The sequence below is a fragment of the Dasypus novemcinctus genome, chromosome 5 (assembly GCF_030445035.2).
Source record: "Dasypus novemcinctus isolate mDasNov1 chromosome 5, mDasNov1.1.hap2, whole genome shotgun sequence".
Taxonomy (NCBI): domain Eukaryota; kingdom Metazoa; phylum Chordata; class Mammalia; order Cingulata; family Dasypodidae; genus Dasypus; species Dasypus novemcinctus.
In genome coordinates, this window is record NC_080677.1 from 69,524,052 (window position 1) to 69,537,182 (window position 13,131).

Sequence of the window (13,131 nt, forward strand, 5' to 3'; positions counted from 1 at the left end):
TTGGGGGAGGGGTGTCTCATTTAATCCTTCATTAAAAGTTGAAGTGCATATTATAAATATCTCCATAAGTTTTGTAGCTTGAATATCTTTCTTTTTTTTAATTGAATTTATTGTTTGCCTTGCCGCGGAGCAATACCATTTGAGGAACTCTGGATCCCAGGAGTTTACACGCTACCCCACTTGCAGCACTATAAAACAGAGGCCTGCTGTTTTAATCACGCCTCTCTCTCTCTCAATGTTGTTTGCGCCCTGGTACAACCCATCTGCCTTGAATCTAGTGCTCCGCTGGGGCTGCACACATCTGCCAGCCAGACTACCTTCGTACACAATTACTCAATCCACCGTAAGGCTCTTTAATAGGAAACAAGTGTGACAACGGGCAAGCCTCCTTTTTTTTTCTTTCTTTCTTTCTCTCTCTTAAACCACAGAGTCAACTTGCTCTAATAGAGATGAAGCTTGATAGATCCGCCCAGGTGTAGGTGAAATGGTAGAGCCTCAGGGGTAATAGATGCTGTGCTCTCAGGCTGAAGTTTAGCACTTTGTCCTGACGGGCTTTCTAGCAGCAGCTCCATGGGCTGCTGCTTGTACAGTTACAAAGTCAACACTCTCCTTGCCGCTCACATTTATGCCTAGTCCAGAAGGCAACCTGGAGCTAGGTAAGAACGGCAGAGCAGCCCTTTTGCTCCAACGCATGGACAAAGGACAGCAAATGCAGTAAGTGGAAAATTTATCTTTCCTTTTTTACTTGGGAATTAATTAAGGGTGTTTACTCTGAGGGAATCCTCTAAAGATTTTACATAGTGAACCAGCAAAAAGCCTGTGTTCATAACCCTGTGAATTTCCTCAGGTTTCGTTTGCACTGTGCCCTGGCACTGTCGCTGAAGCTTAAATACTCCATAGAGTGACTTCCTCATTCAGAAGCTCTCAGAACTAAAATGTGCTGCCAATAATAATGCTAATTCAATCCTGTAGCCCAGCATTTCTGGGTGAAATGTCCTGCATTAACTGTCAAATTACAGTGTTAAGTGCTTTGCCACAGTTCTGATAACAGAAAAAAAAGCAAATCTTTAAGAAGAGCACATCTTTTTTTAAAATGAATTTCAACTTTTAAGACAACTGTATTGTCACATCACTGTCCATAATTAATGCCAGGAATGTCCATGTAATTTTTGTTTAACAAATTCATTCTTGAGCTTTCTTTCTTACAAAAGAAATGATTCCTAAAAAACTCTAAGAGTGATAACAGGTTGTGGTAACAATGACAATGATAATGAATTTTTAAAACCAACAAAACAAAACGAAAGGTCATTTGTCTAATAGTATAGGAAAAAATATTAAAACCAGATGTAGGAAATTTCAACTTTGACTTTTTGGTCTTTCATGCTTGGTTTAAAGCAGCTTTCACATTGCGTTTACTTTGCATTTACAACTTTGGATTCATCATTAAACTATGTTTGAACTTGAAGTTCAGATTTGATCTAAGTACAGCCCTGTTCCTCAAGCCATCTACTCTGACTTTTACTTGGCTATAGGGAATCTGTTTACTACTTCACCATATATCCTGGATCGTGTTAACAAGCTAACTGCGGTGGACTTTCAGGTGGAATGTCAGGCAATGTAAAAGAATGTGTTTGTTGTTCAATGTTTGATGCTCCATATAAGAAGTAAACTCATGGGACATATGCCCTGACAAAGATTCCAGTTCTGATTCCTAAACTCAATCAATCAAATATTGTACAAAGATGATCATACTAAATAGGAATGCAATAAAAACTGTCAACACATCGTATCTATTTATGATTGTTTCAGTTTGTTTTTCTCTTTAGTTTATGCTTTATTTGAAAAATTAATCTAAATGGCACTGTCATCTCAAAAGGCAATGCACATATATTGGATAAGGAGACAGGCAAAATTAGATAAAACACTGTTGCATTGTTTAAATAATTCACCCATTGGCAAATGTTTTGTTTTTGATTTTTAACTATTATAGATGGACATCATTGAAAACGATTATTTAAAAGCCATGACGGTAGAATCCTGATGACTCCTTTGTGTATATTCAGAAATGATTTCCCTTGGATAAAGTTGCTGCTATGAGAGGTTTAATTAATTGCCACTAGTTAGATATATTTCTTTAAGTATTGCATTTGACATTGCTGATGGTGGAGTAAACACAATTTAAAAGCCATTCTTCACGAAATACTTTAACGGACATTGTTGGCATTGAATAGCGGTCAATGTCTACCCCCTACAGGGAGAGAATCTAATTTCACTATGCCTTCCCAAGCACATGAATACCACCGAGTACAGTTCACACATATGAATGCTGTAACTGTGTCAATGACTCCAACAAGTGCCCCTTAATGAAAAGGTCGGACCTGTGATTAATAGGAAGCCAATTTCAAAGGCTGCCCCTCACTTCAACGCTGCATTTTGATTTATTGATTTACTTCATTTGCCTTTCATAGTTTCACATAAATCAGCTGGTACTGTACTGCACTTTTAAAAAACATTATGGTTGTTTTTACGTGATAGCAACACATGAGTTAGTATGTATTTTTTAAAAGTAATTCCATGAAGGAATCAATAGCTCTAATTATTGAGGGCATAAAGGTGATGAATGAAAATTTCATTCTTCAATGGTTAGCTGTATAACCTTTGTTTCTGTTTCAGATAGTTTAATAAAACTTTTAAAAGGCTCTATGATGATGATGGTAGAGTGACAGAGGAAGGGTTTGATGTTTAACCTAAGGTTTATTATGCTTGAATGCATATGTGCCAGTAAGTAAATCTACACAGGTAACTCATGCAGACAATGATTTTCACTAATGACAAAATTCACTGAAGAAGTGGGGATAAAGAGAATAATTATAGTCCTAGTGACAACCTCACAGAAGCAATTTAGTCATTTCAAGTTTAGAATGGTGGTTTTATTATAACTTTTCCAATTTTTAACTTATGCTGAAAAAAATTATGAAGTCCAACTTAAATTTTTAAAAAAATACACTTTTTGGCTGTTTTCTCACCTTATTGTTACCTACAAGTGTATATTCCAGTACTCTTCCACTTAAAGCACCATTTTTGCTCTGGATTGGAAGTTAACCACTGCCAGAGAGAGTGCTAACATGGAGCATTAGTTGACCATGCACCAGGTGCTGGGCACTACCCAGAGCACGTTTTAGCCACCATTTATTATTCCTTACAGCCCAATGATGTAGGTACTATCCTTGTTCCCCATTTAATATATGTGAAAACAGTGGTACAGGACTTGTTCAAGGTCACGTAGCTATTAAGTAGTAGAACTTGGGTTCAAGTTAGCCTCACTTAGGGCAGGAGGCTTCCGTTAACCACTGAAATAAACTCTCTCTCTAGTAGGTGACTTCATTTTCAGTGGAAAGTTGACTTCATTTCTGACCACCTCATAGAAGAAGAAGCCTTTAGGACCCGATACAACAAAACAAAAGTAGTAGAGTGCCAAACAGTGAGCATGACCTTGACTCAAACTACATTCATCCTTCAGCACTTATTGAGAAAACTACTATTTTTCAGAGGATTTACTATAGGTAAAGAAAGAATTGCATACACGTCTTGGATGTAAGGATGAGAGCTGGTCCTTCCACCCTCATTCAATTACTAAATTTCCATTTCTATTAATAGTGGGATGTCTCCTGGTATTTCAGGAGACATTGACAGAAGTAATTATAATCATGGTATCCTCTTAAGTGTCACCTGAAAACATTCCTACTTCCAAAGGAGTAAATCAAGACAGCTGTCAGTTAGCCATGCATCCCACAGCCTCAAAGATCTTCAGTCCCCAGTTATTCAGTAAGAACATCTGGATTTTTTTTTAATAGAATGCTAACTGGATTCTCTTTTTATTTGTGGATAGTTTTGTTGTGCAGACATAGCCTGGAAATCACCTCTTTAAAGTTTTCATTTCAAATTCAGAATTTCCAAGGACCAACATCTGTGGTATGTCTATCTACTTAAACAATTTTTCCCCAAGACATACATTCTTCAGTTTTTCAGAATGATTGAGAACATATTTGTTGAGAGATTGAAAAGAAAATATTTATAAGAAAAATCCCTTGCACTTCATGATATATATTTTTTAACATTATGGGTTTATGCATTCTCTCCCAGATAAAGGCAGAATATTCATTTTTAAAGGGAGTTTTAAAAAATTATTTTAAAGTCTATATTACCATGATTTTCAAGCCAGTTATTTTTATAAACACAATCCAGATTTAAGCAAGGCAAACAAATGAAGTGAACGTGAGGAAGACTCTTCAATATTTTATGCAACCCTAGTTCATTTTTTTCTGAATTGGTTAGAGATAACATTTTCTTTGTACTTAATGAAATATATTTGATAAAAGATATTTAAATGAGGTTGGCATTTTTAAAACCATACTCTTTTGATACAAAAAAGATAGAAAAGAAAATAAATATTAAAAGTAATTTTCAAAAACTAATATCAAAATCCTGGAAAAAATGATCTATGGTGACAGGATCTAAAAGCTCTAAATACCTTAAGGATTGATGATTACTTCTAAACAGTGGTCAAAAACTTCCTCTACCACTACCATTACTTAAAGATATCAACAGGCCAACTCCTTGAAGTTAACCTTATCCTCATAAATCCTCTTTGAACTATTCAGAAACTACTTCATTTTCATATTTGTAGGCTCATCTTATGTGGAAGGCTTCTGTCTCTCTCTGTCACCATGTCGCTCTGTCACTTGCTCTGTCATGTTCTCTCTGTTGCTCACTGTCGTTCGCTCTCCATCACTCTCTCTGTTGCTGTCTCTCTGTTTCTCTCTGTTTTCTCTGTCTCTCTTTCCTTACCTGGCCCAATCCAGGCATCCCACAAAGGTCCCAGTCTAGAATTAATTCTTATGCTGGTTGTTTCTGGCTCACGTCCCAGGGAAATACTGAAAACATTGCAGACATAGACACTGCGCCCATGGACAGTATTTGTCCACTTATATGAAATATCTAGGACTAGCAAATCTGTAGAGACAGAAAACAAATTAGAGGTTACCAGGGGCTAGGAGGAGGGGGGAGAGAGAGTTGTTGCTTGGCAGGTAAAGTATTTGTACATTTTAGAAATTTAGAAATTTTTTAAAAAGGGCAACTGATAGATCCAGTATTCTTTTATGAGGGTGGATGGGAGTCTTTTCTAGTGACTAATGTATTAAAAGCAATAAACATGTACAAACATGCCAAGATGCCCCAAATGCTGTACAGGTTGAGGTGAAAACTGTTTTGGTACAGTCCTAGGCCCTTGATCTAGAATTTAGGGACTCAAACTATTTCAATAAATTATATACCTCAAGAATGATAATATGTAATGTATCTATAAATTAAAGGAATTTTCAGCACAAAATTTTTTGTACCAACAGGAAAAATCAAGAAACTGGAAGCATTTGTTTCCTGGTTTTCCAGGAAAACAAATTTAAGAGTTTTGAATATTTATATTATTTATTTGTTATTCTCTGTTGTTGTAGAAAAATTGTATTTTTATTCATTTATTTAATGTGTAACTAAATAATAGCCAATGGCTACTTCTAGCATTCCACAGAGGTCTTCTAAGTGGAAATGAAGGTTTTTGGAACAATAATATTATTAACACTATACCTTTTTAAAAATTATCTAATTTGGAAGTAATGGACTTTCCTATTTTATTATGATATGACCTGGATTTTCTTTTTATTAGAATGACTTTTGGTATATTGACCAAGGAGAGAGTCTTTTTAGATTCTATTAAGCTTTCATTCTTACAAGACTGCCACAGGCCACATCAACTGCCGTCTACTCAGAAGGAGTTAGAGCCAAGAAGGAACCACAGACTGCCAGCAGAGTACATGGGGGTTCCACTTCAGGGGGTCCCAATAGCAGTCCAACTGCTCTGGGGCAAAGAGACAAGATTCATTTTCAGTGGGTGCCCAAACTGCCCAGGCCTAAAAACCTCCTTTCCTCAGGAACCCTTATTTTTTATAACAGAGACATGACTTCTATGGCTCCTCCAAGGGGCCTGCCCAGTGAAAATTGTCAACAAATTCCAGGCATTAATATCAGGTATTTATCATTCTCGCAGTTCAGATTCAGTGTAGCAGTCAAGGGCCATTTTTACCATTGGTAAATTTACCTAGTAATATAGCTGGCATTCTAATTTTTATCAGGTTTCCTGAGGACCAGAGCCACAAAGGTAATTGAAGATGAAATTATCATGCCGAAAGAAAAAGTATGTTGGTAGCCCTTTATCCAAAAGTAGTTTCCATGAAGTTTAACTTTCAAGACAAGCAGAGCATATTTCTCTACTGTCTACAAATGCAGACTGCTCTGTTAGTTTATAGCTGTAGCCATTGCCCAGAGACCTGCCATCATTTTGCAATTTTGATTTTGTATCCAAAGTATTTTAAGCATTTCCCATTCCTTTGAAAACTTTACAAACTACACACACACTTTGAAGCGAACTGAAAAGGGTCTCGATTAGGTAACCTAAATTTCCAAGGAGATTTGTGTCATTTACATGAGACTAGTCTAAGAAAGGTGAAGTTTGGAGGCTGAAAGACTAAAACTTATGTTCTATTATGTAACTTCTGGAAGTGAATAGAGCTTCACATAGACTAAGCATGAATTTGCTCCCAAGGCTCAGGATACTAGTTCTGAAGGATCAGCTTTGGCATGGGTAGGAGTTGATCAGGACCAGTCCATGGTGCATCAGCTATAATCACAGCAATATTATATGTAATTAAGCACACACATACAAAAGGCAATGGTAACACATGAGGTAGGCATGCCTTAGGGGAAATCTGTGAGTATGACAAGAACTCAAGCTTTTCTAGAGGGATTGGGTGTAATGGCAGACAATATCTTGTGTATTTCTACAACTATGATCACCAGTTTCCAAGGATTGAACCCAGCTGATTTCTCAGAAGGGACTATGGGTTGGGCTGGCTCACAGCATTTGGGGTACAATTACTATCATTGTTGCCAATGCTTATAATTGGATTTTATCTCATTTTTTAGAAGGTATGGGGGATTGAACCCAAGATCTTGAACGTGTGAAGCAGGCACTCAGCCACTACACAACACCCACTTCCCTTATTATTAGATTTTAAAAACACCACTAAGAATTCAAAAAGTGATAATTAAATAAACAAATATCAAGAAACTAAGTCACTTCAAATTGGATTTATTAGTTCACTACTTAGGAACAGATATTAGCTATACAATAATTTTAAATTGTATGTATATTTATATGTACATATTTACATGTACATGCCTCATGTTGTATGTAATGAGCAGAGAATTTACCAAAAGTACTGAGGTTCTATGTCCAGCAAAGTCAAAACTAGTAGTATAACCTTGGATAAGTCATTTAATAATCCCACCTCAATATTGCTAAGAGAAGTTTGAAATAGATGGTATTGATAAACTTGTGTCTAGTTAAAAAAAAGAATACATATATAATTGCATTTATGATTATACTTAACATTAATCAATAATAGTACATAAAACAAAATTTAAAAATAAATTACAGAAGATAATTTACTCTTGTAAAAGGTATGTGCTACATTTTAAACAATTTTTTTTTGAATTTTTAAATGACTTAAAGTCAATCTTGTGAGAATTACTAAACTACTCTTGAGTAATTAGATATTCTCAAGTTACTTGAAAATTGAAAAATGGGGCCATTGATTCTTATAGTTCATTTTGTCTGCTTCTAAGTACTTATCATGAATTAAGAAATTAAAATCCATTTCTTGTACTTTAAATAGATTAATAACTTGCTTTTTTTCTATGAAAGGTATTTTTTTATTCTGTCAAACTAAAGACATCCTAATAAAATGGAGATGGTGCAATGTAATTAGCTGCAAAGAGTGAGCTTAATTTATCTTGAATTAAATGTAATAGAAAAAAGCATAAGATCTTATTTAGTATTACTTAAAGAAATATGAAAAAACATCAAATTCCTTTAGAAATCAAAAGTATATGTTTTTTTAATATTTGTCAGAGAGATATGAAGTTTCTGTTAGATCTTCTTTTTACTATCCACTGTATTTCTTATTTAATACAGCTGGTTCTCTTAATTTGGCTGAACAATATGCCTGAAGTGTTTTTGGATTTATTTCTTTCAGCATGACATCTCAAAGGTACCTTAAAAGAACTTTCAAATAATGTTTATTTTTAATTAGGTTAGATCTCAACCTGGGAAGTAAAAGTTATTAATAATTGAGACATTTGCCAAAGAAGGTGAGGGTACTGATTCTGAAAATTTAGCTGACCAGCTGATTCTGAAAATTTAGATTTGCCAGCTGATTCTGAAAATTTAGATTTGCCCTAGTCAGTGCCACCAATAGGATGAATCCTTCCCTACTTAGAAGCAGGGAGAACTAGGAAAAACTTAAGAACAGGACTGATCCTTAGCAAACTGAGTGTCATGAAGTTTATCCTCTTCCATCTCAATTCAGATACAATTATCTCCCCTTCTTCCCTTCTTGAGTCATCTTCATGCTCATAGCCTCCTTGCTGACTTCTCATTTTCCCCAAATAGAAACTTCTGCCAGCAGCAGTGTTTTCAATTCAAAAAGCTCCATGCTCCTAACAGTCTTCTTTCTTAAGTATCCCTGTCCTCCTTCCCATAAGCCCCAAAACAGAACACCCATTCTCTTGGTATAGTAATCACTGCTAGGTCCTGAAGGGACGTTGATTAAACTCAGAGCAATCTGAAGAATGCAGTTTGGCGTCCATTGTAATTAACAAATGTTTAACACCTTTGAGGGTGCTTACATTTTTAGTAGGAGGACTCTTCTAATTCAAATAAGTGCTCCTAATTATTCAGCTACAGAAGAAAAATTCAGAGAGGTGAGTTTCAGGCCACGGGTTGAAGGCCCTTGAGTTCCACCTCGGAGCGCTGATCTTCTACCTCAGCACAGCCTCAAACAGGAAGCATCTCCCTGGCTAAGAGGAGACCAAGCTCTATTAAACTTCCTTTGAATAGCTGATGCACTTCCATCTTTGCCTCTTTTATGCCTTTGCTGTAAACATCTTGAAACTAGCCAAAAGAAGAAAATTAAATTTCCTTAATTAAGAGAAGTTGTAAAATTTTACTTTTAATATCATGAATAACATTGTTACTAGTCAAGTTTTCACCTTCCCTGTCTTTCCAGGTGTCCCTCCTCAGCCCCTTACTACCACAGCCCTAGCATACCTTCCTTCTGAAATCAGTTGGAAGTTCAAGTGGAAATGAAAAGAGAGAGAAATGCAAAGAGCCCTGTTCTTAATTGAGTGAAAGTGTGGCCACATACGAAACTCTTTTCCTGGTGGCTTCTGCAGAGATGAACATCAGTCTTGTTTCAGTAAACTTCATCTATATAATCCATCATGTTGTCATTTGCGGGGTAGTGATACAGCTTGCCTTGGATAACTGCTGGATTCTTCAGACCCTTCCACTAGCCTAACCTTTTCAGTTTTGCTTAATCTAAGAAAGTTTACATTAAAACCAAAGTTACTGTGCTAACTGAGGTTTGCTCGGGTTATTGTTCCTGCTGTGGTTGCTGCTTTGAGTTGATTTTCAGTTTTGTATATGAGAAAACCTACAAGTGAATATTCCTAATTATTGAATTAGGAATTGGTAACGTTTTAATGGTTAAACTATGGCAAAGCAGTATCTATGGCAGATGTCATTGAAATACGTTCACATTTTGGGGATTGTATATTGCTGTTTAAAGAATGAGAAATAGTTTCTAGAAAACCTCAAATTTTAATGTATAATTTAAATGTCCCTTGCATTCTATGAAATCTTGAGCTAAGTATATAGTCTTTTACTTTTCTGTTGCCTGTATTTTTTTTTTTTTTTAAATGGCTGGCTTAATCTGGTCTAGGATGGGATTTTTAAATTCATTCATTAACTGGACCCTTTGAATTCATTCATAACACCACCCAACATTTTTCAAATGATGAAATGACATTTAAGAGATTATTCTCACTAACATAAAATTAGAGTGTGGGAAAACGAAAGTCCAAGTTCAAACCCAGGCTTGGCAACTCAAAAATAAGACAAAGCACTTACTGCTATGTATATTTTCATACTTCCCTTCCCTACTACATATGCTAAACTCCGTGACTACAGGGGCCGTGGCTTCTACTTTGCGTCCAATAGGGCAATGATAAAGTAGGTGTTCAATAAATAGTTCTTGACTGAAAGCTGACAATTCAACCCTGTAAATGCAGGTTAATGGGTCTATACCTTCAGTTTGTATCTACTGCCCCATTTGTTATTTATTTGGCTATTAGCTGGAACTGGTTGATAGACATAAAGACTTAAAAAAAAAAAAGAATTGGCAGCTATGTAAATATAGCACTTAACCTTAAGCACTTCGCCATTAACCTTTAATCACTGTCCATTAACCTTAAAGCACCCCAGGTTTCTCCTTTTACAATCCCCAAAAGCAGATCCACCAAATGCATTTGTAAGCATGAAAGAAAATCTTACTAGAATGTTTTTATTTGGGGAATAGCTGTAAAAATGTATTTTGAAAGAGAACAATGAATTTGATTTCAATGTAATAATACTAATTGATTTTCTACCTGTTCCAAGAAAAGAAAGATGAAAAATGGGGAAAATTACTTTTAGGAGCATATTAGGATATATTTGATAAGAGAAAGAATTGGCAATCTTTTTTTAAAGAATTATTTTCTAGAAGGGTGATAGTCATGATAGTATATCACTCTCTATGAAAAATATAAAATAAAATTTATGAAATACAATTTTTCCTATATCTGGTGCTAAAATATTATTTAATATTTACTCCAGACATGTGGAAAGAATGAATTATTTTAAGAATTGTGGCATTGAACTATTTTCTATCTATTGTCAGAGTATAACATAATGGATAAATGAAATTACCTTCTTGAAACATAACACTTTAGGTTCATTCTTGTAAATATTCTTGGTACTAGATGTAACCAATTCTATTGAAATAATAGCCCACATTTTCATAATAGTTTCTAGCTCTACAAAATCTATATTTCCTCTTTTGGGGGTTTTATGAAACGTATATGAAATAATAATTGTATGTTATTGGAAGGAAACAAAATGTCAAATGTTAATTACTGTATTCGAATTTCTTGCATGCGGTATGTGTTTTATATCATGGTTTCTTTTCCACCAAGATATAAAATCACTCTCTGTGAACCTAATAAAATAATATTACAAAATTGCAAAAAGTTTTGTGGGTAATTTTATGTGCAATTATATTTTATAACTTCAATCCTTGGGGTGAAAACAGCAAGTCAGTGGCGTTCCCATTGTATTCTGAACATAATACATCTTAGGGGAAGGGGGGCTAGAGTGTTGGGAGAGTGGTTGGGGTGGGGGAGGGAAAAAGAGCACCTTGCTATAGTCTGGAAAGCAATCCGACACTAATGGACTGATTACTTTTAGATTTGCCAAAGTGCTCAGCTTCGCACCAGGTCCCACAGGGAACTGACACTAGAAGGTGTGAGCAACTGAGGGCAGGGTGAGTCTTCCTTACAACTGCATTTCAAGGTACATTTGAACACAAGTGAAGTCCCACTGGAAAAACAAACTAGTATTAACAGGATGACTTGAACTAGAGAAAAATGTTAACTTAACACTTGCTGGGTTACCTGTACATTTGGAATTTTATAGTTACCTAACTGAGGAGAAAGGTGATAATGAGAAGATGACTTGGCAAGGGAAGCGTGCAGGCAAAGTGAGCTCCACGAAGGCAAATCAAATGCCAGTACTGACCATATGTTTTGAGGATTAATTAATAAACCAATAATATTCAAAGAAATTGTTCTCCATACGTTTATTTCACCCTCCAAGCAATTTTTTTTTCCATCTAGTCATTCATTGACCCCCAGCATGTTCTTGGAGGTTTCCCAAATTCTAAACCATATTAACTCACTGTTTCTCTTTTTATTTAGTAGATTCCACACCCTCACTCCTCTATATGCATGGAGAAATAGCTTAGACATATCTCTATAGATTGACTTTTTTTTTCCTAAAAAGATATTAAAAACTATATGCAAATTTAGGCCACAATCTGTGCAAATAAGTCCAAGTAAATTTCTGTTCTTCATCTTTTGCAAATGTCTTCAATTTGTGTATTTATTCATTTGAGAAACATTTCTTGAGAAATTCTCTTTTTTCAAGACATTTTAGGGCATTTCTATTAAGACAGTTACATAAACATATTAAGGATGTATTTTTGAATGATTGTTTTCATTTTACTCACAAGTGGCAGTTACTGTTCTGTAATGCTTTCTACTCGCTAAGTGTGACAGGGAACAAAAGTTTCTTTCCCTTAATGTGTTAAGTGCTTTACTGGAGGTTGGACCCTGGAAAAACTGATGAAAATATTAATTTTTTTTTCTTCAGAACTTGGCCAGGATTAATTAATAGTTGTAGCCATGTCTTCCAGTTATAAGATAGAGCTAAATCAATTTTATGGTAGCTCAAATAAGGGCAAATTAAACCAGATTGATATTGTATAAGTTAGTGTCTCATAGTAGGCTTTCAGTTGCAATGTAAGAAGATTGGACTAAACAAATTATCCTTGTTTATTCTACTTTTACTATGACACTTTTTATCAGCTTGAACTGTCACATGAAAAAGAAATTCTAATATCTTATTAAATACTTAAGAAGAAAATTATATAACTAATATTTGCAATAAAATTTATCTATTTAATGTTTTTATCTTTTTACTTGGGCTCCTGAATTTCTCATGTTTTTAGGTATTCATATGATTTGTTGAATGATCATTTAATCTTTGCAAGAAAGCACTATGAATCTAATTTAATGTTAAAACTAAATTCAAGTTTTACCTTTCTACTACATTACTTTACAGACCCTAAACTGGTGTTGGCTCTACATTCAGGCAACTAAGCACATTAAAAATATTTTTAAGCTAATTCTCCCTGCCTTGTCTTCAGATTATAAGGATATGTAAAAACCTTTATGGAAACAGAAAAAATTTCCATGAATAATTCTTCCTATAAATTTGGCCTTATTTGCCTGCTTTACTAAAATGCTTATTAACCTAGATTGGTACAAAGATTAGAGACGAAGCCTACTAGGAGAAAAGAAAAC

The 13,131-nt window shown here is 35.0% G+C and overlaps 1 protein-coding gene across 1 annotated transcript in view; it reads left to right on the forward strand.

Annotated features, from left to right (window-relative positions):
* Nucleotides 1-265: 265 nt before the first annotated feature.
* Nucleotides 266-13,131, forward strand: part of SEMA3A (semaphorin 3A) — a 505,421-nt gene continuing 492,555 nt past the window's right edge. Inside the window, exon 1 of the mRNA XM_058297095.2 lies at nt 266-714. The gene's annotated coding sequence lies outside the window, so the exon portion shown is untranslated. The remainder of the gene's footprint in view (nt 715-13,131) is intronic.